This window comes from Anoplophora glabripennis, unplaced genomic scaffold (genome assembly GCF_000390285.2).
Source record: "Anoplophora glabripennis isolate ALB-LARVAE unplaced genomic scaffold, Agla_2.0 scaffold169, whole genome shotgun sequence".
NCBI classification, from domain to species: Eukaryota; Metazoa; Arthropoda; class Insecta; order Coleoptera; family Cerambycidae; genus Anoplophora; species Anoplophora glabripennis.
Window position 1 is genome coordinate 123,936 of NW_019416320.1, and position 23,812 is coordinate 147,747.

Genomic DNA, 23,812 nt, shown 5'->3' on the forward strand with positions numbered 1-23,812 from the left:
GGGACAATCCCGGCCAAAGAGAAACATGCCCAAGGGGACCCAAACTACCTTCCATGAGTAGAAGAAGGCGCCGCGCGGAAAATAAAGTTTCTAACTTTCTAAGATGTTCGGCGAGAGACGCTGAGAAACTCCCAGCCACCCCAAACACCAAAGCCGCAGTAGATGACGGAATATTTCTGGGAACTACAAAATAATCATAAAAGTACCATGCTAGGAACAGAGGTCGATCATCAGTTGCATTTGACGAAATTCCAAAGATGGTTAAAATCCAGAGGGACAATGGTCCAGACCTAACCGGACTTCCCTACAAGACCTCTGCGAATCCATCGAAAGCTGAGATCGAACGTCAACCTTCGTGCGTCCCAGTTAAATAACTTGTTACGAATTCTGGAGTTTTTGGCCATTATTAATACCAAGTATCAGTAGTAAGCAATAAATCACAATTAAAAAAAAAATTAAACTGAATTTAAAAAGTTTTCTCAAAAAAATGTTCACGAACTCAAAGCTCACATACCAGCTTCTAAACCTGCCATACACAAATAAGAGGCTTCATAAATTCAACCTCTTAACCCTGCAAATTGACAACAGGGAGAAAAAATACGTAACTCCTGCCTAATTTAGAGACCTATATTTCAGACCTCTCAGCTTCCTTAAACAAGCGATGCCGTTTACTGTAATATTCCTTACTCGTCCTGCAAGCTTAAAAGTTTTGGGACCGCTGCCTCGCCTCCCAGTTCAATATTCTCCGACTCACCTGCGTACCCACGCCGGTGTACTACTGACTAACTGACATTGACCCGGTTACGTCCGTCTACGGACAGTAAATCAAAATTTTTAATGAGCGGACAAAAATAATTAATAATTACCCCCATTTTTAACTAATTACGTTGAAATTATGAGTATGGCGTGTGCTAATATGGAAAATCCGAGACGAATTTTATGTTCGATGACGATACTTTTGAAAGGCGTTGCAACAGGACGAAGTTGCGGGGTTTCGGAATGTTTTTGTGCCGCTTGACTGAGATGGCGTGAAAAATGACGAAGGGGCACGTTGCACCGGTAACGGGAGGAATTTCCAGTGATTTAATTCCGACCGATGACCATGTCTTAGTTTTGACAATATTGAATTGGTCAAAAGGAAATTCCGTAGGTCAATTTTTTTTTTGTTTTCATGGAAATGAGATCAGCTATTATTGCACTCCTTTTAGTAAAACAAATTATAAATCCTTACAGTTCAATCAAATATGTCAGTGTCTTCATTTTTAAATATAATATTCACAAATTTCAAGTCAGTATCACTCTTGTAACATCAGAAAAAAAGTGACCTGAAAATAAATTTTCTGGACTCCTCAGGACTCAGAAAAGGAACTTATTATACAGAAATTTACACTTTCCGCCTAACATAGACAAAAACAAATTTATTTAATATAAAAATTAAAAAAAACCCTTACTGAAGCAGGCTTTTTTTACTTTTGCTGAATATTTCAATAGTGATTTTAATAATTTTTGACTATATAACTGCATGCTTTTTTATATTATTTCATCAGTGTTGTGTTTATCCATTTGATATTTTTTTAATATGTTTTATCTTCTAAACATTTTAACTTTTTGTTTTATTAATGTTTATTTTAAACGTACTAGTTCTATTTTTTGTTGAATTTGACTATCTCTTCTCTTGTTTTTGATGTGCGTAAACAATTTTGTCCATATAACATGAACGTTTATATAATTAAGTAAATATTATAAATATTTCTCATTTCGTAAACTTATCTCTACACTAAGTTGCTTCGTTTAACCGCTAGATGGCGTTAAAGTTGTTGTATTTACAGCATAATTTATGAGCGCAATAAACATTTTGCTGAAGACGCCTCTCGATCTATAAATATTAGAATAGATGAACACAAATATTAAATAAAAAAAGAGGAAATTTGAGAAAACAAAATTTTGTGAATACGGTTAGGAAAAAAGTCATATAATTCAATGGAGGTCTGCAAAATTTGGAGATATAAAATAATACCGTTAATAGAAAATGAATTGAGACCCCGATTATTTTAGTAAATGTGCAACATATGAATGTTGTATTTAAAATCTTCCGTAATCTAACCCAACCTAACCTAATTTAATCTAACCTAATGGAATCTAATCTAAACCAACACAAAACAGAAAATCACACTAGCAATAACAACGAAAAATTAAGATTAACGAATAACCTCACCCAAGCACAAACTAATAAAACATCCACAAACAACAAGAACATAATCTACCAAAAAAATATCTACTCACGATAGATCAAAACCTCTGTTGAAAGTTTAAGTTAAATTGAAAAAAAAACATGAAACTAACGATTGCTCTAAAGTGCCATACAGTCGCAAATATTGAAAGGAGTAAATAATATAATAATATCATATTTCTAGCTATGGTGACAGATAGAAAATCAAAATTGAAAATGTCAAACATACTTTAAAAGGAAACGTCATTCCTAGTTTTGAGAACGAAAATACTAGTTTGTTTTTCGAAACGTTGATTAACTGGACTACGTAGTGTATTTTTTTAATTTTTCTGATTTCTTCAAAATCATTCTTTTATCAAGGAAAACATAGTTTCATAATGTAATACTCTACTGACCTTTTTTATAATTTTTTTTCACAGACAGCAAAATATCCAAATAAACAGGGAAAAAACTCAAATAAATCATTTTAGCTAACATCTGATTTAATTGACATCGACAAATTTGATGTATTTGATAATACCTATAACAAAACAATATAATATGCTTTCATGCAATGTACGAGTATTAGAAATGGCCACCAGTTTTAGAAACTCAAAAGAAATAAATCATATTATTTAAGTTAAAGTAAAAAAACGCACCTCGTTTCGACCATATTCTTTACAACAAATTTACAGCGTTTTTATAACAAAAGTATTAAATGACTTTATGACAATACTAATGGGTTAGGGAATGAGTAATGTCTGTTTTTTTTTAAATTTAAAAATTTACATCACAATTACACGCATTGTCAAATTGACACATATCATTCGAAAGAGGACTTATTGCTCTATCAGACTGTGTTTTTGGTTCTTGGCATTTTCTAGTTCTACTAAGTATTTTTATTGTTTTTCTTGGTGTTGTACTGTATCAGTGTGTTTATCGAGAGTTTTTTTCTTCAAGTGGTTTGAATGATACCCTCTTGCGAGGCTACTTCGCGTACATGAAATTATCTTTAATGCGCATGCTCAGTAACATTGATATATGTAATTTTAATTTATTAATTACTGCAAAAGTCAATATTGTTCTATAAATTTAAATATATAAATTTTATAATTAGGTATACCTATTAGTTTGTCATTTGGGATTTGAAACTTCTTAAATATTTCTAATATTGCCAGAATATTGCAATATTTAGAAGGTCATGACAAAGAAGACATTTTTTTGGCACTTACGTCCAAAGTACATAAGATCGAAAATCGATCTAGTAAAAATACCGAGAAATTCTTCATGACAATGTGCACTACGGGGTTGTCTATTATTTGGCGTATGTGATGTCACTACTAAAAAGGTCTATTGTAGAGTTAAAAATAAAATATCTTAAATTTGAAAAAATACGAACATTACTTACTCCCCAACCCTATAGATAAGAATTTACCATCTATTCAAGACAGCCATGTTATCATTCTTTCCGCCGTCGCGCATTTTGGGGACCGCTGACCCAATCACTTACACTTTCACGCAGGGATTCGGTTTTTTTAATCAGAACGATAATTCGAAATACCAAAACAATGCGCCTTGTCTCCGTCTCTTTCTCCGTCATTCATGGAATTGAACGCCCATCCCCTCTTTCAGTTGCAACCGGAATTTTTAAGTAGATATATATACAATACCAGTTTGGTGGTGTTATGTAAGATATTACTCGCAAGTGATCCAAGGTGTAGCTGTGTATTGAGTTCATTTGTAATCGGTTTCTTCGATTAAGTGAGGTTCGGCGAGAGAATGTTCACAAGAATTGGTAAGTGGAGCACTTGTTGAATATATTTGGTTTTTATTTATATTTTAATAAAAAAGGGTTTAAACAAAAAAAAACGTAGGAAATAAAAAATACAAAACCGGCAATAAAAAATTTACATTAGAAGTATACAAAAATTATTTAATATTTGCACAAAAGGGGAACCAAATTTTTGTAGAAAAATCTTTCATAAAAAATAAAAAATTGTTGGAAAATATAGAGTTTAGGACACTTGAATAATAAAAAAACAAACACATTTCACAACAATGGAAAAGAAAACATAAAAACAGTTGGATCTTCAATGAAAGTTTCCATTCAACGAATTTTAACGAAACTTACTGTTATGAACATACAATATGAACACGTCTTTTATTTATCGTTTATGCAAATTTTAGTTTTGTATTCGGTCCATAATCTACGCCTACGACTTTACCGTGACATGATTTAACATGCATATAAATATTAAACAAGCCAGTCTAGGAATCTAGGCCATAGTACTATCTTAAAAAATATATAACATTGTCAAATTTTGTGTCAATGCTGACTGGTTTCTGCAATAAGGTACGCCCAGTTATTGAAATTGAAGTTACTTATACGCATGAGTGCAAAGAATTGAAAAGGGGGCACATTTAAAATATCAGAATGGGTAATCTCAAGCTAAGTCTAAGGTCCGTGAGCAAATCGTACATGCCGTAAGGACCAGGGATGGATTCAGAACATCTCGCTGACATTACAGGTATAATAAATTGATATATTTTAATTGGTGATTTTGTAATATACAAAATAACAGAGGTAATAAAAATTACACTGGACATACAGTAGTGTATAGTATTACTGACAGAATTGAAGAAAATTAACAAAAGTTCAGGGGACAAATTTTTATTCCCGTCGCCAAAAATTCAAATTTGAATGAAAAGAATGATCTTCATATATGTAGAACAAAATTATATATAAAAAATTGATACAATGAGGAGGCTACCTGAAGAAGCAATGTAATGACACGTGGAAATAGCATAATCTTTCTATAGTAGATATTTTTGCATGTTGGTCTTTGTCAACGGTGATGCTAAAACAACAAAAATTCATGGTATTTCTTTGAAAATTTGCTTTATTTAATAATTTACCTATTTCACTATACAGGGTGTCCCACCGGGAACTGCGTCGATCGATATCTAGGAAAGTACTGCTCCGAAAAATTTGAAAATTCGGCAACGGCAAATTTAGCAATGTCTCTGGATCGAACACAACTAAAATATCTAGAACTGTCCACCACTTCCAGTTATAACGGAAGTCGACATCAACTTCGTTATTTTAAATAGGACACCCTATATATTATTGTATTTTCAGATTCTACGTGAAACTTGAGGGTCATTTTATTAAGTATTCCCTATACTTAGGAGTTATAGAATTTGAGATATTAATATTTAAAGAAAAAATTTGACAGAAATAACTCTTTTCAGGAGGGTGCTATCAAATGGATTTTTGGCACCTGTAAAGGGCATAAGTAACACTAAATTATGGTATACCAACAAATTAAAACATTTAATACTAGCTGTTTCATTTTTGCTGTTACATTTTGATAACTTAAATGGAACACCCTGTATTTTTTCACTGTGTCGTATGCAGATTGAAATTTCTCTTCAAGCCATATAAGCATTGTTAGGGTTGCCGTTACTACTTTTAGAGATATTTGCAATTTTCTATTTTTTATACACTTTTTCTCGTGTCAGACCGGTTGTCAAATTGATCATGACCAGAAACACTCCAAAAACAATAGAAATAACTTGACATTTGTCAAGTTAGTTGTCAAATTATTGTTGTCTCTGAATAGTTTTTGCTGAAAATTTAAATAAAAATGCATGGAGATCGTTTAAATTGTACTAATGAGGAATATTTGAATTTGTTTGTTATTTATGGAAAAAAGCAGCAAATTCTCCACATGTTCTTGAAATTACTTTGTCAAATTTTGCATCTGTTAAATTTTTTCTTTAAATATTAATACCTCAAATTCTATAACTCCTAGGTATAGGGAATATATTTAATAAAGTGACCCTCAAATTTCACGTAGAATACGAAAATGCAATAATATATAGGGTGTCCTATTTAAAATAACGAAGTTGGTGTCAACTTCCACCCCCTAGAGATTCGAAAAAAATACAGAATTTTTCTTAAGCTAAGAAAATATTAAATTGTAATATTTAATAAAATATTTTATTTACAAACATTAATTTTGAAAAATTAATACATTACATACTTTATTTAAAAAAAAAATAATTTAGTAATAAATTAGTATGAATGTTTGTTGACAAAAGAATTTAAAAATATAAAATTTTATATAAAAAAGTAATACATTTCCATATTTTAAAAATTTAGCTCTGGAATTTTAATTTAAAATAAAAATAAGAATAAAAACCTAGCTGTAAAATACTATGGTACAACATCACCTCAATGGCCTAGCAATGATGAGTATACACAGAAAACTTATTTTTGACAATCATGAAGATTTTATTACTTTGGTCGACACATTTTCAAAAAATTCGAGATTATGTTTTACCTAATTTTCGTTGAACTTCTTTATTTTTTTTAGTTATGTATATATTTTTTGTTTTTTTTTTGTATTAAAAAGGTTTTATTAAAAATATTTCTAAAAAAATGTATTCACTGCACCTATTTCTACATATAATTTATATTTTTCCCATCCTCTCTCTTTTCTTAAGTGAAAGTACTCAGTTTTAGTTTGAATATAATTACAAATGAGTAAAATGATCAAAATACCCAATATTGAGTGAAAATGTAGATACTCAAAAATTTCACTCAATAGATTCACTCCAAACCTTTATTGCTTTCACTCACACAGATTTTTTTACAGTGTGGATGTACAAGTTTTGCTTATTGTTAGATGCAACCTTTATACTTTGCAATATAGTATAAAATCCAAATACTTAAAATTACAGGGGTTTTAACTTATTAGACTATCCAAACATCTCATAACCGGAATTTCGATAAATGTCAAATTGTGCATCAGCTGCAATTACCCTTTTTCTTCTGTTACCAATCGTAGATAAAATCTAGCTCAACTGTTACATTTTAATCATTATTTTTTAATTACTATCGATGAAAAATAATCGATTTCTTTATTTACATGTCGTTGTTTACAAAATTAAATTTCTATAGATATGTCTATTGTTACGTCATGTGAAAACATGTACGTGAAACATGAACAAAGTACGGCCCTGGAATGTACGATTTACTCCCGGACGCTACAGCAAAAAATACCTTTTTTGGTTATAATATTTTATTTCAACTTTGTAACTGGCGTTACAGTGTTCTGCTATTTAGTTTATCACTCTGGTGCATTGGAAACATGCCTATTAAAAGTATATAGACATGTTACTGAGAAAATGTAATATGTAAGCGTTTTTGTACTCTATTTATTTTGACTGTTATTTCTCATTTAATATTTTTAAATGATGACTCTATGTCTGCTAACGGAACCCATGCATATATGCATTGTTTACACTAAAAAAAGTAGGTATACAAAAATCAACAGTCTGTTGTCAACTTTATATGTGAAACTAGTGTCGTGCATGTACTTACAAACACCATCGACCCCCTCCCACTGGAAAATTTCTTGGTACGCCGTTGCTACGAAATAAAAACCTGCTATAACGAAACAGTGAGGAATCTGCGACAATCCTTATCTTAAACGCCCCTAAAACCGTCGCCTTAAGACGAGCTAAATCGAACTAAAAACGAGCAGGAATCCGCCTTGATCGATTACCCATTTACTTTAACTTTCGAACTACCTAATTAATAGTCACTTACCCGGGGAGTATTTACCGCGAGGATATTGTGAAAATGGAAGCGAGCTTTCTCAATATAAATCATTTCCTCCGGGCGATACAGCCCGGCAACCCGAGGCGAAAGTTGACAATCGAAGCGTCGTTTGCTAAATAGAACAACGCTCACTATTGGGAACGGTTTTAAATGTAAAATAAGTGAAAGTTCAGAAAGGCGATACTTCAAAAATATTTTGTCAGCCTGTCCGAAATAAATTATGCACAGAGTGTCTCAATTTACGTATACACTGTGTCCCAAAACGATGGAACAAAATTCCTACTTTTCTCTAGTTCCGATTTTAAAAAATCAATTAGTAAATAGAAATTGTCACTTTTCTGCAAAATCTTCTATTTTTTTGGGACATGTTTGACAGACCTGTAACACTAAAGACGTTTTTTTTAATAGAACGCTCTATATTCTATAGTATAAATCTTCTAAAGACGAATACAGCGATATAAGATTATACCTATGCAATCCGGTTGTTTAAATTCGGATGTAGGGTACCTCAAGGCTCAATAATAGGACCTGTTTTATTCATTTTATATGTCAACAATCTATCAAGTGTCACAAAACATATCGCCCATACGGCCTATGCTGATGACTTTTCAATGGTTTTATCGTCAAGGGATTCGGAAGCATTGAGTAGTAGAACCGCAGAGGCAGTGGGCAGAGTCTCACAGTACTTTAACATTATCGATTTGTTTTTTAATTTGGACAAAACTGATATTTTAAGAATACATAATTATCAAAGAACTATCGAAGATCTAAATATTAAAGTAAATAATAAAATGGTGTCTAATGCACATGACGGTGTACCTTTTCGTGGTGTTTATTTGGATGAATTCCTGAACTTTAAATTGCATTGTGATAAACTTATTTCGAAAATGAATTATCTCAAGTTTCTTTTCTTAAATTTGCCAACGGTGCTGAACTTTTCCCAGCTTGTAAACGTTTACTATGCCCAAGTAGATTCAAGACTTAGATACGGAATTTGTTTATGGGGCAATTCGACCAATTCAGTTAGTGTTTTTATTGCTCAAAAAACAATCATCCGTTGCATGTTAAAAATCTTAGACAGAGTCATGTAGACAATGATTTAAGGAATTAAACATTTTACCCCTTCCCTGTGGAAATAAGAAAAGCATTGACATTAATAAAGATAAGTACAACTAGAAGTGCCGTTTTCCAAACTAAAACTAGCCCTGAATGCTCCTTGTTGCTTGGGTCCAAAATGTTTTAATCGTTTACCAAACGATGTTTGTCTGTATATAAAATAAAAAAAATGTCGGTGATGTTATAGGTCTGTCAAAAATGGCTCAAAAAAATAGAAAATATTGCAGAAATGTGACAATTTCTATTTACTAATTGACCTGTTTCAGCGATTTTTTTAAATTTCAACTGGAAAAAAATAAGAATTTTGTTCCATCATTTTGGGATGTAAGGTCTACAGTACATCAACAAAATAAGTAAAAAACCTAAGAAGTTCAATAAAATGTTAATATAGAGGGCGATTCGTAAACGTACGTAAATTTTTCATGTAATGTCCAATGAAAGTTATTTTTTAAAATTACGAATATTTTCGGTGATACTAATATAGAGTTCGGGAGAGGCGGCCCTTAACAGAGTCGTATTCGGCTCACCCTCTCAGTTTTTATTTCAATCCTTTGCTAGATTTCGCTCCTGTTTTTTCGTGCGTGCTTTTATTTTCTGCGTCCGCATAAACCACAATAAGTTGGAGTCAGACTGTGTATTTAAATATTTATACAGGGGATTCCAATTTATAGATATACCAATCATTAACGTAACACGTAAAGGTAGTATAAACACAATATTTACTTTTTTAGAACTTGTGCGCCACAAAAAAAATCTACTTTTTTCAGACAATATTAAAATTGCAACAACTTCCCGATTAATTAAAATACCAAAAGTTGTAGGATTCACATGATGTTCAATTTTGAGAAGGTTATAATTCTCAAACCAGTGAATTTTTAAACCATCTTCCTAGCATAGAATATTAAATGATAAGACTACTGAAACCTACAAAATACATGTGTTACGTTGTATGTTTAAATGTAATTGCTACTTTATGAATTTATAGCAGTCTTTTGACGATGGTTTTAGAAAATCTATACAAGCAAGAAACAATATGTCTTCACTGTATCAGTTATAACAAGATGTTATTCTGCACCCATTGGTCTTTTTTTTAATAATTAAAAATCATTTGTGCAATAATGGCGTGTTACCAGATTTCGAATAAAAAGAATTTTAATACGATTTTACATAAACTAGTAACCTAAAATATCTTACCACGCTTGGAATTTGCAATTTTGAAAAAGTTATGGTATCCAAATATGAACAGTCCCGGGTTATATGTTCTTAATTCGATTAAAAAATGACTAAAATATTTAAAAAACATCGGCATATATGTACGATCTTGGTGTTGATTTAATGAGACATATTTGATCTTCATTTATTTTTTGCATACGTGCGCATCTATAAAACAGGACGCTGTATATCAAATATTTCTAAAACATTGACAATTGCATTCATTACTATTAAGTAACAAACAAATTTTAATTAATATCAGTTTCTAAGACTTTATGACCCAAGAATGTGACACTTTTTCTATCGACGACAGGCACTAAAGCTCGCCAGGTTTCTACCAGACACCCTGTATATTACAGTGTCAAAGGCTCTGTCACCAGTATTAAAATTTACTAAAAGCTGCTGTCGAAATACGTTCATATACGCATAAATCCGGTAATTTCGCAAACGGTGCGTTGTCGTTATGATTTACACGATAAATGAGAATTAATCTTTTTTTTGTCCCCTTTCAGCGTTGGTGTGGTCCGTCCTGGCTGTAACTTTGGCAGATAAAGACGGGAAGAGGTGGGTGTGGGAGGACAACAGCCGCAGCGAGAGCAGGCACAGGTAACTGTGAATGTTTTTTTATTTACGACTTCAGGGCAACGGACGTCGGCGTCGAAGTAAAACCAATGAGTTTTGTGGTGCGGACAGCCCAGAATTTTCAAATAAAAAAACCACGTTTGTAACTGTCACCGTTATATAAAATAACTAGATTGAAATTTGAAACGAGAGAGTAATAAAAGCTCATTATACATACAGGTGTCCTAGAAATAAGCGGCAAAATTTTAATCAGGTATTTAATTCATCAAATGTATTGCATTAATAAAAACAGCATATCACAGTTAGATAAAGTTTTTTTACCCTACATTCCAAAAAAAAAATGTTGAAATCGGCCAAAAAATAAAGGAGTTATAGGCTTGTATGACATTTAAGCGCGACACCCTGTATATTTTGACAATATTGCCTCTACTATTTCAAGCATACCGGTGCTGGAATAATAGACTAAGAGCCGGATAGGAAAATTTTCCTACTCATTTTAGGCACTGTAGGAGTCTATGACTTAAATACTACAACCTAAAAGAAAACATTTGAGCCCGTCAATTCTCCGTGGCACATGGGTTGTCAGCGGAAAATCAAACTTTCCAATTTTGGGCCGGGTAAATTAATTAAATAGAAATTTACGGTATTTCAATCCAAGATAGATATTAGAAAAATAAGACATAAAAACCTTATGCCGTACAAGAATAACGGTTTTGGAAAGAATAATAAATTTTCATTTTCCAAATATTTTCACTAGTGTAAAAATTATAGAAAACTGTACGGCGTGCCTGACTTTTACGTAGAATAAGGAAAATTATTAGAGACACCCTAAAATTAAAAAATTTAGAAAGCGCCATATAAAATTATACCTCAAGTCATTATGCCGTACATTTTTTATGGCATATGAGGTCACAGTAGGGAAATGAATTTTCCTCTCAAGGGGTGGATATTTTAGTGAAAAGTTCCTGTACGGCATTTCGAATTCATTAAAATTAACTATTAAAAAAATATTGGTGTATATAAATATTGTGGCACTAAAGGGAAAAAAGTCCCCAAAGTTCTAAAAAAACGTTTGCATATAACTGCAATTTTTTTTCTGGCTCTTAGTCTATAAGCTATACACGTTTATTTAAATATTCTCATCTGGAATATGTTTAATAGTAATATAATTCTATAGATTTACTATTTCTGCTTATACTGTTTATTTTACCTAATAATATCCTTCCTAATAACGCAGCAATGGCACAATGACATGTTAATCTTTAAAAAACTAATGATACGCCTATGTTCCAATTAAAAATCGTCGATTTATCACTCCGAACCATTTTAAAAGTATCATTTTCTATTCCACTTCAATCTTCTTCATATCTAAATAAAATCTATCGATCTAACCTACATCATCTCTTTTTCACTCTCTCACAATCTTAGCTTAGCATTTTCTGTTCCTTCTCATATTTTCTTTGGCATTTCTTTTCTTCTAATGTTACTATCAATACTTCTTTTCTCGTACAATTGTTTTAATGCAATTCACTGCGGCACTTATATTCGAGTACTTTTTTGTAATCTAGAGATGGAGATCTCAGATACGAAGTTTTTGAAAATCCCGACGTCCAAGCCCCCAACAGGCCATTCTTTGGAGGTGGCGCAGGAGGAGGAGGAGGAGTAGGAGGAGGAGGAGGAGGACCTATAAGGCCGCCAGTTCAAAATCAAAGGTATATGCGTGAACAGAAACCTCGNTATAACTTTCAAATAAATATCTTTATTTAAAATCAGGCACGCCGTACAGTTTTCTATAATTTTTACATTAGTGAAAATATTTGGAAAATGAAATTTCCAGAACCGTTATTTTTGTGCGGCATAAGGTTTTTATGTATTATTTTTCTATCTGTCTTGTGTCGAAACGCCGTCAGTTTCTATTTAATTAATTTACCCGGATCAAAATTGGAAAGTTTGATTTTCCGCTGACAACCCATGTGCCATGGAGAATTGACGGCATAGTGCTCAAATGTTTTCTTTTAGGTTGTAGAATTTAAGTCATAGACTCCTACGGTGCCTAAAATGATTAGGAAAATTTTTCTATCCGGCTCTTAGTCTATAAGCTATACACGTTTATTTAAATATTCTCATCTGGAATATGTTTGATAGTAATATGATTCTATAGATTTACTATTTCTGCTCATACTGTTTATTTTACGTAATAATATCCTTCCTAATAACGCAGTAATGGGACAATTACATGTTAAAGTTAAAAAAACTAATGATACGCCTATGTCCCAATTAAAAACCGTCGATTTATCACTCCGTACCATTTTAAAAGTATCATTTTCTATTCTACTTCAATCTTCTTTATATCTAAATAAAATCTATCGATCTAACCTACATCATCTCTTTTTCACCCTCTCACAATCTTGGCTTAGCATTTTCTGTTCCTTCTCATATTTTCTTTGGTATTTCTTTTTTTCAAATGTTTCTATCAATACTTCACTTCTCGTACAATTTTTTTAATGCAGTTCACTGCGGCACCTATATTCGAGTACTTTTTTGTAATCTAGAGATGGAGATCTCAGATACGAAGTTTTTGAAAATCCCGACGTCCAAGCCCCCAACAGGCCATTCTTTGGAGGTGGCGCAGGAGGAGGAGGAGGAGTAGGAGGAGGAGGAGGAGGACCTATAAGGCCGCCAGTTCAAAATCAAAGGTATATGCGTGAACAGAAACCTCGCTACTGAAATGAGGTTTCTACTTTTTTTCCGCATTTTGACAATCGCATACCAACTTTTTCCTATTAGGTATCATTTCAAGTAAAGACATTTTTATAACCTTCTCTCTACTTAAACTAAATTTTATCAATGATATAGCGATAAATAATACATGTGACTTATGAAAAGCTAGAGTAACCTCAAAGAAAGGTGCGAGCTATCATCGAGCGCATACCCATCGATCTAATTTGACAATGAAGACACACAAACACACCACGCCGTCGCTAAACACTGAAATAAATAACTTCGATTCCAGTAAAAACTAATCATTTACGCAAATGGTCGAGAAACTACAGACTATCTCGTAAACCGATAAACTGAAAAGTAAAATAACTTAAGAAACGGTGACAAATGTGGTCATTCTCTTCTGAACGAATTTAATGTTGGCCTTCTGCTTATTACCCTGGCGCCCTATTGTCCTATCACATTAGGTGGAATGATACTACGTAGTTTACCTAAACTAGATGTAGCAGCACTTTACTGCACAAATAGGGTAAATTAAATTAAAATCTTGCATGAATTTTAGGACAGCCGATGTAACTATAAATACCTAATTTATTTATACAGGGTGTCCGGTAAGTACCTCCTAATCTCTCGGGAGTGTATAGGGGTCCTATAATTTTTTTTCCTAATGTGCCCCCTAACGGAGTTATGGGGGGTCAAAGGGGTACCTAGAAATTAACGTTTAGGGTTATAACTTTGAAACCATCCTGTACATTTTAATAAAATTTTCGTACGTTGTATTACACATAGAGCTCTACGATTTGATGCTAAAATCAACTTTTTGCTATTATCAGGTGTCCAGAAACGGACTGGCCCTATCACAATTTTTCTCAAAATTTTGACAGAAGTAATTTTATCAAACTGAAAATATTATTATTAGATACTCTGAAGGTTTTTCTTTAAAAATGGTACTCTTTATTTATTTCGAAAAAATGAACGGTTTGCGAGATAAATCGGTTTTGAAAGAAATTGGTAACAAATTAATATTAATTAATTAAGTTTAACACATCTTTTTAACGAAGCCGTTCTAGATAAAAACTTTATAGGAAAGACCCCTTAAAATTCACCAAAGAATACGAGGTTTAATTTTAGTCACCATTTGTGAATCACTGTGTATATAACTTTCAAGTAGTAAAATTGACATTTGTAGTACTTCGTAATCTTTTTAGCAGTAAGTCATTTTGCTAAAATAAAATAAATAAAATGATTTTTAACTTTTTCATGAATTTCTAGCAAATATATTTTGTCCATACAATAATAAAAATGGAAATAAATGTCACAGATATATTATTTCAATTTTATTATTGACTTACCTAATTATGTATTTTTTTTTCTAATAAAATTTTCTTAAAATATCTGTATCCTAAGAACGCATTAAGTTTTTAGAATAAAATTCGGTAGTTTTGGAAGTTTAGACATTATATTAAAACATTGGTATTTTCAAGTAATACATAGAAATTAAGATATCCATGAATACAGGGTGTTCTCAAAGTTGAGTCATTTGTTTTAACAGCTGATAGACCTCGTAAAAAATAACCGATTTACCAAAAATCGTTTATATAAAAGTTGTCAAATAAAGCAATTATTAACAATTATTTAAAAGAATTTAAATTTAAGAACTATAATACAAACCTGATTTAGTGTCATTTTCGACCACTGCGTTGTAAAAATATAAATTGTTTGTCTACTACAGATACTGGGTACGTCTTTTTTTTTGTAGTTCCACGGTTTTGAATACGCTTTTCGATTTGACAATGCTAAATAATTCGTACCGTAGGTAGTGCGTGATATTATTTTTGATTTGTGGGTGTTTTGTGCAATAAAAATAGCACATATTTATGACAACAATAAACTAGTGGACATAATATTAACATACGGGGAGTGTCAACAAAATGCAGCCGCAGCATGTCGCTTGTACGCGGAAAGGTTCCCCTCCACGCGAAATAGTGGAGATCGAGGAAGAAATTGTCAAAAATTACCCAACAACGAGCACTGGGTCCATGTGATAGTCGAGGAAATAAAGCACTAAAAACGGGCTTACCTCCGAAATCTGTGCAGTAAGATGGATTGTGATGTAGTTGTGCTCAGGGTGGCCGGTTTCCATGTCGTCTCCTGCAGTTTTGTGAAAATTCGTTATAAACTTAGCCGAAATTCATTACCTCGGGGTTTTTGGGGTCACTGAACACGAATATCACGACGGCAACGGCCTCCGAGGTACCTAGTGCCCAGGGTGGCCGGTTTCCACGTCGTCTCCTGGAGTTTTGTGGAAATTCGTTATAAACTTAGCCGAAATTCGTTACCTCAGGGTTTTTGGGGTCGCTCAACACGAATATCACGACGGCAACATTTTATTGCAGTTTATAGGTTGTTTGTTAAAAACAAGTTTGTTTTGTTTGAAACAGGTGTCCAGATTTACCCAAAAAATTAAATGCTTTGGGGTAAACACGGACACTTTCGAGGGGTAAATGGAGACATGTTCCATGGCCTCAAAAATTGTTAATAATTGCTTTATTCGACAACTTTTATATAAACGATTTTTGGTAAATCGATTTTTCTACAAGTTCTACCAGCTCTTAAAATAAATGACTCAACTTTGAAAACACCCTGTATATCTTCATGATCAGTGTAAGCTTGAACTAGATGGCATTAAATTAGTGTTAGAAAAAAAACGACATACATTGTGGTCTACTTAAAAATGGACATTTATTATTCTGTGACAGTAGCTTTCTGGTTATAATCAACCCTTTTAATACTGTTGGTGCGGGTGCTGCCCAGTAGAGGCGTAGACAAGAGTATAAGAACAGTTTAAAAAGTAATACTAATAATACTAATCAATTTTTTTTTACAAATGCGACGGTAAACAAAGACATTTCTCGTGGACGTGGACATTTGAAATAGTCAAACAACTCTTTTTCTCAGTGCAACCCTTCAGCCAATTTGTCCAGTGAAAAAAGTTACAGGGCCAATCGCACCCTAATAAACCCGCTGACTCGTATAATCCGCTACTATTCAACGCATATCGTGACGAACAACTTTTTTCCCAAGCGCTCCGAGTAAAAATCGAACCTGACGTGACTCGTGTGCCCGTCACTATCCATAACCTCATTCTCTTCCACCGCGAGCGAGTATCCGTAGGATTGATTGATTCATTGCACAGCCCAATGGAAAATATGGCGCGTATCCTTCGATCAGAGTCAATTACTGCGCGATTAGAAATGTCGGGTCTACGGAAAGTCTAGAGGAAGAAGTTTTTTTAGACTTGGTTTTTGATATCTGTTGCCTAATCGATCTTTGATATGTGAGAATCGTTTGTTTTAAGATGTTGTCTGTAATTATTTATTTGTGGCATTATCAGTTAATTTTTTTTATTTAATTGGGTATTTCTGCTAAACCGAAAAGAAAAAATGTTTAACAAATAACTCTGGGTCAAAAGGAGTGGTCAAAGGGTTGATTTCATAACTTTAATTTTGCCTAAACTGAAATATCTACACTGAGAAAGTAGATAATTCATATACCTAATCACTATAAATAGGGCTCACAGAGAGAGCTGCAATTCAATGGCGTGCCAAGCTGGTCCACCGACACATGCGTGAGCCGCTGCCTCAGAACGCTTTTCACGTTCACGTCACGTTAGTATACTGTTGCCTTTGTTTTCGTGCGAATGTTGCGCAATTAATTAATTAATTCCTATCCGTTAGTGTACTGTAGGCAATTTAATTTGTTGCTTTTAATAAATAATACGCACGCCTATGTCCATGTAACTATAACATATCACACAACTTATAATTCGAAAAACTCTCTGTTTGCGTTATTCTGCTATTTCGTTATTCTTATGAAATTAATTTTGCTTAACGAAAAATTTCACGTTAAAAAAAGCAGGCGAATAAAACATACACATTAATTACTACACTACTGGAAAAAATTAAAAGAACAAAGAATTTTTTTCGAAAGGCTGTAACAGTATCTCTATGAAAAATGGTCATATCGAGATAAAGAAAACATTGTAAAGCTTTAAGTCTCTAGTTTCAAGATCGTTAGACAAACATTTTTGTTGAGGTTATCGAACAATCAAACGACATACTTTAAGAACAAGTTTTCCAAATATTTGTTTTTCTTTTTAGTCCAACCAAATTACACCTGGAGAAAAAAAATTGATACCTGGACTTTTATAAGTTGAAATGGTAAAAGGGCTTATAATAAACTTAAAAAAATAAATGTGTGAGCAGGTGTGGTGGGGGGTTGAAAAATTGTATCATTGGGATTTCTGGCGAAAGTTGACGTCGAACAAAAAAGTATCTAATGCAAAAGTTATAGATCTTGCAAAAATCTACAACTTTTGAAGAAATCACTTTTTAAGATAACCTCAGAATTTCCGAGAAAAATGTGAAAAACAGGTTTTTTCTGATTTTTGGTTTTTTATTTTTCATTTCCGCAAACATAATTTAATTTTAACGAAACTTGGTGAAAATATACCTTTCTGTGTCTTAAATAACCACAAATTTTTTTAGATAGAAAAATCAAGAATTTTCCGAGATATTCATTTTTTCCGGTCTGAAACACTTTTTATTCAAAGAAAAATTCTACTTAGAAAAATCATCGAACAGAGTTCTGCCGGTGATCATTTTTTTCGTTTTGACATATACTTTTTGGTGAAATAAAAAAGTCTGTAATCACAGTTCAAAAACATGCTCAAAAATGCAAAAAAAAATAAAAAATTATTTGTAACAATGAATTTTTCAGTAATTGTTGATATTTCGTTTAAATTAAAAAACATTCAAAAACTGATTACACCATTCAATTCTACGGAAAAAAATAAAAAAAAAACAGTGTCTCATTGTTTGACCCAAAACTTTATTTTTGTACAGTAGATATTGCTATAAACATCTCATGTAAGTCGAATTACAAATGCACAAATGATAAATTACCTCCCGATGATTTGAGATTTCAGCAATACAAAGTATTAACTGTAAAGTCTACTGTTGACGCAAAACCCAAAAACCTGAAATTTTGCAAAATCGTTTTATTTTTTTCTGTCTTTATTTGCAAACGAATTTTAAAATAAATTGCATATTTACATTGACACTTTTTTCGCTCTATCCAATGGCGTCAACAATTTTGCAATGCGATGTTTCGTCTTCGAGGGGCCATCATCAAATTAATTTTAATTAAATATGTTGCTGCTATTTTTATGACAAAATCCAACATAGTATATCTTATCTATGGACAAAATCTGAAGTCATTTTTAATTCTGAATTAGATGATATTACTATTGTAATTCCTTAAAAAGGTTTTTAGCTATAATTTAAATTTTTTCCTGAACGCTTTAAAAATATATACAGCACAAAATGTCCAATAATTTTTTTTAATCAATAATTTAAAAAGTTGGACCTAATAAAAAAATAATACGAATTTATGAAATATTTTATTATTTCTAATTAGTATTGATAATAGTAGTAAAAGAAATTGTTGGATATTTTGTGCGGTATTGAATTTTATACTGTTATGACTTCATCCAATAGATATTTTGTAAGCGTTCAGAATCGTACTCAGGAAAAATTTTAAATGATAGCTAAAACAAGCTAAAAACTTTTTAAGCGATTACAATAGTAATATTATCTAATTCAGAATTAAAAATGATTTTTGATTTTGTTATGAAAATAGCAGCGACGTGTTTAAAAAAATTAACCCGATGATGGCCCCTCGAAGACGAAACGTCGGATTGCAAAAATGTTGACGCCTTGGTATAGAGCGAAAAAAGTGGCATTGTAAATATATGCAATTTATGTTAAAATTCGTTTTTGCAAAATTTCGGGTTTTTCCGGATATCTCTGGAACTACTCGGAATTTTAAAACTTTCTAAACGGCATATTGTTAGGTATAAAAGTTTCGTCAAAATTAAATTATTTTTGCGGAAATAAGAAATAAAAAACGAAAAATCAGAAAAAAACCTGTTTTATGTTGTTATCTTAAAAAGTGATTTCTACAGAAGTTGTAGATTTTTGTATAATCTACAACTTTTGTATTGGATACTTTTTTGTTTGACCTCAACTTTCGCCAAAAATCCCAATGATACAATTTTTCACAACTTTTCAACCCCCCAAATCAACCCTCAGCCGCCCCTGCTCACGCACTTATTATTATTATTATTTTTTTCGTTTAGTATAAGCCCCTTTACCATTTCCACTTATAAAAGTACAGGTAACAGTTTTCTTTTTTTCCCCTCTAAATGAGTTATTTCGATCAGTCTATTAGGACTTTTTGTCTGCAATAAATAAAATATTGCACAGTAAATCCTAGGGCAGTTTTGAATATAGTGTCTACAAGGACCTGTTATAGTTCTCGAAGAAAAAAATTTAAAAAGAATATAAGTTTACCAAACTTTTGATTATTTTTTTTACTGAAAAAAAAAATAAATTTTGAAAAAAACGATTGANCTAAACCGAAAAGAAAAAATGTTTAACAAATAACTCTGGGTCAAAAGGAGTGGTCAAAGGGTTGATTTCATAACTTTAATTTTGCCTAAACTGAAATATCTACACTGAGAAAGTAGATAATAGTAAATAAATAGGACTCACAGAGGTAGCCACTATTAAATGGTGTGTCAAGCGGGTCCACCGACACATGCGTGAGCCGCTGCCTCAGAACGCTTTTCACGTTCACGTCACGTTAGTATACTGTTGCCTTTATTATCATGCGAATGTTGTCTTTATAGTCCAACCAAATTAGACTTGGGTCTTAAAATATTCAATAAGTTGCCTTCTGAACTATAAAGTTGTTCATCGACTGGACTATTTAAAAAGCGCTTAAAGCAGCATTTAGTATACTAAGGATTTTATAATATTAACGAATACTTTGATGTATAATATATGTGTATTTGTTGTTTGTTAAAGTATTATTTTGTGTGTTTAGTATTTACGAATTTTATGTAGCTTTTACACTTTTATTGACAATTCCAATACAATTTGTAAATTGTCTAATGGAAATAAAGAAACTGGATTGAATTGAACTTGGAGAAAAAAAAAATTGTTACCTAGACTTTTATAAGTTGAAATGGTAAAAGGGCTTATAATAAACCTAAAAAAATCACAGTTCAAAAACATGCTCAAAGATGCAAAAAAATAAAAAATGACTTACAATAATGAATTTTTCAGTAATTGTTGATAATTTGTTTAGATTAAAAAACATTCAAAAACTGATTACACCATTCAATTCTACGGAAAAAAATAAAAATAAACTGTGTCTCATTGTTTGACTCAAAACTTTGTTTTTGTACAGTATTGCTATAAACATCTAATTGTAAGTCGAATTACAAATGCACAAATGATAAATCATATCTGGATGATTTGAGATTTCAGCAATACAAAATATTAACTGCAAAGTCTACTGTTGAGGCGGAACCCGAAAACCCGAAATTTTACAAAATCGTTTTATTTTTGCAAACGAATTTTAAAATAAATTGCATATTTACATTGCCACTTTTTTCGCTCTATCCAATGGCGTCAACATTTTTGCAATCCGATGTTTCGTCTTCGAGGGGCCAACATCAAATTAATTTTACTTAAATATTATGTTGTTGCTATTTTTATGACAAAATCTAGTCATTTTTAATTCTAAATTAGATGATATTACTATTGTAATCCCTTAAAAAGGTTTTTAGCTATCATTTAAAATTTCAAGGAAGTCATAACAGTATAAAAGCCAATACAGCACAAAACATCCAACAATTTTTTTTTAATCAATAATTTAAAAAGTTGGAGCTAATAAAAAAATAATTGTTGGATATTTTGTGTTGACTTCATCCAACAGATATTTTGAAAGCGTTCAGAGTCGTACTCAGGAAAAATTTTAAATGATATCTAAAACAAGCTAAAAACTTTTTAAGCGATTACAATATCATCATCTAATTTAGAATTAAAAATGACTTGATTTTGTCATGAAAATAGCAGCGACGTATTTAAAAAATTAACCGGATGATGGCCCCTCGAAGACGAAACGTCGGATTGCAAAAATGTTGACGCCATGGTATAGAGCGAAATCAGTGGTATTGTAAATATGCAATTTATTTTAAAATTCTTTTTTCTAATCTGAGCCACCCCATATCTCTCTTACCGTTTCGTAGATCCTAATGCTATCCCATCCTTACCTTGGACACACTGTATATCTATGAATTCAACAAAATTAAAAAAAAAATATGTATCGGTCCTAGGGAAAAAAAATATTATTTCTTTTATTTATTCACTATTCGACTTACGTTTATAGCAATACTGTACAAAAATAAAGTTTTGGGTCAAACAATGAGACAGTTTTTTTGTATTTTTTCCGTGCAATTGAATGGTGTAATCAGTTTTTGATTTTTTTTTTAATTTAAACAAATTATCAACAATTACTGAAAAATTCATTGTTGCATTTTTGAGCATGTTTTTGAAATGTGATTAGAGATTTTTTATTTCACCAAAAAGTATGTCAAAACGAAAAAAAAATCACCGACAGAACTCTGTACGATGATTTTTCTAAGTAGAATTGTTCTTTGAATAAAAAAGAAAAAGTGTTTCAGACCGGAAAAAACGAATATCCCGGAAACTTCTTGATTTTTTTATGTAAAAAAATTTGTGGTTATGGTTATCAAATGAAATAAAATCAAGATATTGCAGCTGATAACCACTCCCTGACAAGCATTGAATTATACGAGCAATATCTAACAAACAGCTATTATCTCAATGGTATGAGCTCTCTATTATTTTATAGTTTTAGAGTATAAATTACCAAAAAATTGACGGTCACATCATTAAGTTATAGTATAAAATAGGGAACGGATTGAAAAATCATACAAGGAATAGAAAACTAGAAACAAATACATCTTTCCGTGTAGAAGTATTAAAATGACAAACGTACCATTTTTCTCGGTGTATCACTTGTCTAAACCTCTAATAAAAACCAATTTAGATGCATTGAAAGCTGAATGAAAAGCAAACAGAAAAAACGCCGTTGTAATAACGAAGAGGAGTGTTTTTTTTTGCGTGAAAGGGGTGAAAGTTTCCTGATACAGACTGATTTTTCTTGAGAGCCTTTCAAGGGCCACCCCCTGTTTTTCCACAGCCCCATTGCGAGCGGTTAAAGCTTTTAATGTAACTTAATACCGAAGCCGAAATATAAACGTCGGTTTATTACTGAACAAATATATCAGGAATTTCTTTGACGCGACGCCTTGATAACGACTTGACATATTTACCCGAGTTGCTGTATTAGCTTCCCCCACAATGCTGTCATTAATGTTTTAAGCAAGAAAAGTGCTTATTTATTTCTTTGATCGTTTCGTTTCCGGTCGCACGTCATGTTAGCCATGACTTATCTTAAACAAGTCTGAAAAAGTTTTTACGTAGTTCTTTTACGTCTTTCGTAATAAATTCATTTTAATTATAAGATTATCTGCCTACAGGATTCTTCATGGTAAGTGGCCTATTAAACGTTTCAGACAAACCAAACATATGACTCTGAAATTTTATTTACGGGGGTCATCAGATAATATTCTCTCTTCAATGAAAATAATGCCATTAATGTTATACCAGAAGTACCCGTCCACATCGTTATTTTAAATGGAGATAATTTTATAAAAAAAATGACAGATGCAAGCTTTTAGGAACTCACAAAGGACAGATACACTACCTTCAACTGTCAAAATTATCTTAAGAAAATTATACTAAGTATGTATCCCATTTTTTTCATTACATTTGAAAACCTTAAAACCGACAAAACTTTTTAAATTCAAATGGAATACCCTGTATTTTTTGTACCATATTCTAGAAATCAAATTCTCTTTTCATGGACATAGGCATTGTAGAGTTTTTAAAGAATAGTAAACATAAATAATTTCAAGTAGGTAAATAATACATGCATTATCAGATAATTTTATAACATTTGGAATGAAGTTGAAAGGAGAAACGAATATTATAATTTAAAATTTTAGTTTCATTGTTTTCTTAATGAAAGGAACATTATTTGCTCTTTATTGTACTTGCAATTACTAATATCAGCATGAATTAGGTATTATTTTTTGTAAATATATTCCCTTATTATTTAAAATATGCAACAAACGTGAAACAATGCATTTTATTAATGTAACTATGAAAAAAGATAAAAAACATTTCAATGTTCTNAATATAATTATGGTATGCAAACGCCGAATCGTACAGCAACTTTTCCAAGAGAAAAATCAAAAAATTAAAAAAAAAAATTTAATTTTATGAATTTTTTTCTTAAAAATTTCCAGAATTCATGGGCTGTTCTAAAAAAAAAATTGGAATTAT

General features: G+C 31.7%; 1 protein-coding gene across 2 annotated transcripts in view; it reads right to left on the reverse strand.

Annotated features, from left to right (window-relative positions):
• The window catches only part of LOC108903740, a 48,986-nt gene that overhangs the window by 8,531 nt on the left and 16,643 nt on the right, over nucleotides 1-23,812 (reverse strand). The window lies entirely within an intron of this gene.